Genomic DNA, 6,620 nt, shown 5'->3' on the forward strand with positions numbered 1-6,620 from the left:
TGATTTGGTTATAGACAATGTGATGGAGTTGCACTTGAGGATGTAGTATGGTAGTGTGATAGTGTGATGATGTATATATCCACTTAAGAATGTGATACAATTGATGGACAGCATGATGAGTTTGCACTTGAGGATATGATATGGTTGTATGATAATGTGATGTGGTGACACTTGAGGATATGATATGGTTGATAGACTATGTGATTAGGTTGCACTTGAGCGCATGATATGGTTGAGACGATAGTGTGATCTGATTCCTCTTGAGAATATGATACAGTTGATGAACTATATGATGAGGTTGCACTTGAGGATGCATATGATATGGTTGTGTGATAGTGTGATGTGATTCCGCTTGAGAATGTGAAACACTTTATAAACTGTGTATGATGAGGTTGTACTTGAGGATATGGTATGGTTGTGTGACAGTATAGTGTGGTGGATCCACTTGAGAATGTGATACAGTTGATAGACTATATGATGAGGTTGCATTTGAGGATATGATATGGTTGTGTGAGTGTGGAGTGATTTCATTGTGATTACTAAACAATAAAGTTCATTCCATAAATTTTCAAAAACTTGTACCTTACTGTGGTTACTTGCATCTTCAACTACCAGGATGGACCCGACTATTTAGCTTAGCATCTTCAACTACTAGGATGGATCACACTATTTAGCTTGTCATTTTGCTAAGAACCATTCCATACTAGCATCTTAACAAACATTAGCCTCAACCTGCATCAATTACAATTCAACACCTAAGCTTGGAGATGTGATATTCATTATACAAGTATGTTGTGTTTGTAAATCATCATAAGTAAGCACCAACTCAATTGAAGAGCTTCAAGAGGCTTCAACAATCTCCAAACTTGTCACTTGCATGACTTCAACTTCCTTTATCGTTATCACATCTCGAAAGTGAAATTTTAATATGTAAACGGTATTCCATTACATCCATAAGTGGACTTTCAATATGTAATTTCATCATTTTTCAAAATTACTGTATATGAATTCTTGAAGACCCACAAAAAAGAAGCATGCCTCATCTATCGTATAATGCACTTAAACAACACAAAATGTATATTAATTCAAGTGGGCCAAAAAAAGAAAAAGAACTATGGCCTTGGTTACATCTCAAAATTACCTTACTAGACTTTCTGATCTTTGTTACATCTAAAAAATGTATCCTCCTAATAACTACGGTCTAAAGAGATTGAGACTTCTTAAGATCCATCAGCAACAAGTATTCCATGTTGCAGCTTTCCTTCAACAATTTCATGCTTCTGGTAGGAATTATGGAGCTGCATCCAGGAGGGATCAATAGCATCCCAAGTAAAGCATGCATAGAAATTGGTATGCCTCTTCTCTTTGGTGAATAAAATTTAGTAAGACCCAGGATAATTTTAATATTTGTGATTTTGAATGAGAAAAAAAAGATATGGGTTCAGTAAGGATTCCTCCATTGAAATTCTATTTTCTGTATAAGATGCCTTCATTAATTATATGGCAATTAATTATCTTTGATTCCTAGCATAATAGTTAGTATGACTTTAAGTTCCTTACAAGGAAATCCTGTTGATTAGCTTGCAAGAACAGGCTTTGTCTAATTCTCCTGATTACCAATAGAAGCATATATGATTCTGGTGATTTACTGCTTGCATATGCCAGTGTTTTCAAGTGCATTATCATTCCTCACATGTAACTTTAAAGAAACCAGGTTGAATCTGACTGGTCGAATCCCTCCTGCTTTAGGTAATTTGAGCAACCTTGTATTTTTGTATCTGTACGGTACCCAAGTTTCTGGTTCAATTCCACCAGAAATAGGGAATCTGGTTAATCTCAATGAGCTTAACTTGTCCGCTAACCTTTTAACAGGTTCTATCCCTTCCTCTTTAGGAAACTTGTCCATGCTCAGTGTTCTTCATATGTTTGAAAATCAATTCTCTGTTTAATCTCGAAAGGCTTGACTTGTCCGTTAACTATCTAGATGGTTCCATCCCTTGTGAGAATTAGCTCTGACTTGTCCAAAGATTGGATGCTAGAAGCTATCCGATCGGACCAATGTTGGACACTCAAATTTGTGCAAAAGTGGGCTTTGATTGATCATAGAAAGTGGCCCATTTCGCACCAGTGATCCAATGTCCAAAGCTGACCATATTCGGATCATTCGTTCAACATAAAAAGGGGCTCAAACTAAATAATTGTTAGGGCAACGAAACGTATCAAATCTGGGCCATCGTTTGAGAGTCCAGTACTGTCTAAATCTGGACCCTAACTGTCCCCAATCAAGACCAAAACTCAGATGGCCAAAGGCTGCTTAATTTGATCCACGATCGAACATCCAGGGAAAGTCCAACCTAGGCTGTCATTTTGACATGCAAACAACCCAAAATCTGTTGATTTTATTATAAGAATTTTATTATTTGCATTAAATAAAACAGGATGATCAATCGATTTAGGGGACTGAAATACCAATGATTATTTATTATTGTAATTTTGTGGCAACATCTTCTTTTGCTGGTTGATAGAGTGGCAAGCATGCTTAATTACTTCTTGTGGATGATCTGGAGGTTGCGTGGATCGACTGGGAAGTGACTGAAATCCATGGCCACCATGCCACGATCATTACAACTAATGAGAAAACAGTAAGAACTTCTGATCATATTGATTTTCTTATTAAAAATTCTGTTAGAAACAAAGACAACTATGGATGCTTTTTTGCACACTTGTATCTGTAATTGGCATAGCTAGGAATGTTATTTAAACTATGGATGACCACCATATGAGTGGGCCAATCTGATTTTTTATTTTTATTTTTTGCATATGCTCTTCTTCCATATGATTGTTTGCTCTGTAACATGTGTTCCTTTTGGTGGCAATATTCTAATCTTTTCTTATTAGCAGAGAACACTGATGAACCAAGAAGTCTGAACTGTGCAGTCAGTCCAAACCTTCAAGCCAATATTAAATGAAAATGGTTATTTCATATCTAGGATAAAATCTGTTTTGCATTTGTAATTTGTCAACAATCTCACAAGTTCTCATTTTATTGGAACCTGAACCAAGTAGAAGTTCCTAACCATCCACTCTTTGGCATTTTTTACAGACTATTGCTGTATTTTTTTTTCCTTAACCGTTTACTCTAGGGACATTGATCGAAAGATCAGGAACATCTCTATTAGAGGGCATCTTCCATCCACACTGAGATTCATTAGATTTATAGTGTGGATTATCACTTGCCCCATTTGGATGGAATGAGTTCATCATCACAGTTTTTGCATTTGTATTTCTATTTTGTTGACAAATTACTTTATTATGAATAATTGCACATCATATTTAGGCTTTAACCAAAGATTTAATTTGTACTCTCTAGATTTTATAGGTGATGTTGCTTGCACATTTCAGGCGATTGATGCGAGAGTTTACACATATGCATGACCAAGCTGCTCATCCAACCTGATTCTTGGACCAAGCATAGGTTGTGGGTAACTTTTACTAACATGTGTGTGAAGTATTGCCTAACCAAATGCAACCACATGCACCAGTATATTTTCAATAATTTGGATATTTATATGATAGTTATAAGACCAGCCATGCTTTATGGGACAGATGTTGAGAAGTTAAGAAACAACATGTTCATAAGATGTGTAGTTGAAATGAGGATGTTGAGATGTATGAGTGTAAAGACAAGGATAGACTTAGAAATGGATGCATTTGTGGGAACTTAGGAGTAGCACCAACATGTAATAAGATGAGGGAAAGTAGACTTAGAAGGTTTGGTTATGTGTAACGGAGACTAAGAAATGCGTCGGTTTGGAGTGAGTTGGTGCAAGTTGAAGCTCTAAAAGGAGAAAGGGAAGGCCCAAAACCGTATTATATTTTTACATGGATATACTCACACTATCACACAACCATATCATATCTTTAAGTACAACCTCATTACATAATCCATCAACCATATCATATTATCAAGTGTAACCATATCACACTATCACTCAACCATATCATATCCCCAAGTGTAACATCTTCATATAGTTCATCAACCGTATCATATTCTCAAGTGGAGCCACATCACTCTCACACAACCATATCATAAATCTTCAAGTACAATCTCATCATATAGTCCATTAATCGTATCACATTCTCAAGTGAAACCACTTCACATTGTCATACAATCATATCATATCCTCAAGTTTAACATCATCATATAGTCTTTCAATCATATGACATTATTCAATTTGGAACCACTACACACTGTCACACAACCATATCATATCCTTAAGTACAACCTTATCACATAATCCAACAACTATATCATATCCTCAAGTGTAACCTCTTCATATAATTCATCAACCGTATCACATTCTCAAGTGGAGCCACATCACTCTCACACAACCATATTATAAATCCTCAAGTACAATCTCATCACATAGTTCAACTATATCACATTCTCAAGTGGCACCACTTCACATTGTCATACAATCATATCATATCTTCAAGTTTAACATCATCATATAGTCCTTCAATCATATGACATTATTCAATTTGGAACCACTACACACTGCCACACAACCCTATCATATCCTTAAGTTCAACATCATCACATAATCCATCAACCATATCATATTCTCAAGTATAAACATACACACTATCACTCAACCATATCATATCCTCAAGTGTAACCTCTTCATATAGTTCATCAACCGTATCACATTCTCAAGTGGAGCCACATCACTCTCACACAACCATATTATAAATCCTCAAGTACAATCTCATCACATAGTCCATCAACCGTATCACATTCTCAAGTAGAACCACTTCACATTATCATACAATCATATCATATCCTTAAGTTTAACATCATCATATAGTCCTTCAATTATATGACATTATTAAATTTGGAACTACTACACATTGCTACACAACCCTATTATATCCTTAAGTTCAACATCATCACATAATCCATCAACCATATCATATTCTCAAGTGTAACCATATCACACTATCACTCAACCATATCATATCCTCAAGTATAACCTCTTCATATAGTTCATCAACTGTATCACATTCTCAAGTGGAGCCACATCACTCTCACACAATCATATTATAAATCCTCAAGTACAATCTCATCACATAGTCCATCAACCGTATCACATTCTCAAGTGGAACCACTTCACATTATCATACAATCATATCATATCCTCAAGTTTAACATCATTATATAGTCTTTCAATCATATGACATTATTCAATTTGGAACCACTACACACTGCCACACAACCCTATCATATCCTTAAGTTCAACATCATCACATAATCCATCAACCATATCATATTCTCAAGTATAACCATATCACACTATCACTCAACCATATCATATCCTCAAGTGTAACCTCTTCATATAGTTCATCAACTGTATCACATTCTCAAGTGGAGCCACATCACTCTCACACAACTATATTATAAATCCTCAAGTACAATCTCATCACATAGTCCATCAACCGTATCACATTCTCAAGTGGAACCACTTCACATTATCATACAATCATATCATATCCTTAAGTTTAACATCATCATATAGTCCTTCAATCATATGACATTATTAAATTTGGAACCACTACACATTTTTACACAACTCTATTATATCCTTAAGTTCAACATCATCACATAATCCATCAACCATATCATATTCTCAAGTGTAACCATATCACACTATCACTCAATCATATCATATCCTCAAGTGTAACCTCTTCATATAGTTCATCAACTGTATCACATTCTTAAGTGGAGCCACATCATTCTCACACAACCATATCATAAATCTTCAAATACAATCTCATCACATAGTCCATCAACCGTATCACATTCTCAAGTAGAACCACTTCACATTGTCATACAATCATATTATATCCTCAAGTTTAACATCATCATGTAGTCCTTCAATCATATGACATTATTAAATTTGGAACCACTATACACTGCCACATATCCATATCATATCCTTAAGTACAACCTCATCACATAATCCATCAACCATATCATATTCTCAAGTGTAACCATATCACACTATCACTCAATCATATCATATCCTTAAGTGTAACAGTTCATCAACCATATCACATTCTTAAGTGGAGCCACATCACTCTCACACAACCATATCATAAATCTTTAAGTACAATCTCATCACATAGTCCATCAACCGTATCATATTCTCAAGTGAAACCACTTCACATTGTCATACAATCATATCATATCCTCAAGTTTAACATCACCATATAGTCCTTCAATCATATGATATTATTCAATTTGGAACCACTACACACTGCCACACAACCATATCATATCCTTAAGTACAACCTCATCACATAATCCATCAACCATATCATATCCTCAAGTGTAACTTCTTCATATAGTTTATCAACCGTATCACATTCACACTATCACACAACCATATCATATGCATCCTCAAGTGCAACCTTATCATATAGTTCATCAACTGTACCATATTCTCAAGTAGAATCACATCACACTATCGTCTCAACCATGTCATGCGCTCAAGTGCAACCTAATCACATAGTCCATTAATCATATTATATCCTCAAGTGTAACCACATCACATTATCAT

The 6,620-nt window shown here is 35.2% G+C and overlaps 1 long non-coding RNA gene across 1 annotated transcript; it reads left to right on the forward strand.

The window, feature by feature from the left end:
• Nucleotides 1-2,522: 2,522 nt before the first annotated feature.
• On the forward strand, nucleotides 2,523-3,483 carry LOC131216901 (uncharacterized). The gene is made up of 2 exons (XR_009157104.1): nucleotides 2,523-2,642; nucleotides 3,371-3,483. It is a non-coding gene; the product is annotated as an uncharacterized LOC131216901 (long non-coding RNA).
• The last annotated feature ends 3,137 nt before the right edge of the window (nucleotides 3,484-6,620 follow it).

Source organism: Magnolia sinica, chromosome 10 (assembly GCF_029962835.1).
Source record: "Magnolia sinica isolate HGM2019 chromosome 10, MsV1, whole genome shotgun sequence".
In the NCBI taxonomy this organism is placed as follows: Eukaryota; Viridiplantae; Streptophyta; class Magnoliopsida; order Magnoliales; family Magnoliaceae; genus Magnolia; species Magnolia sinica.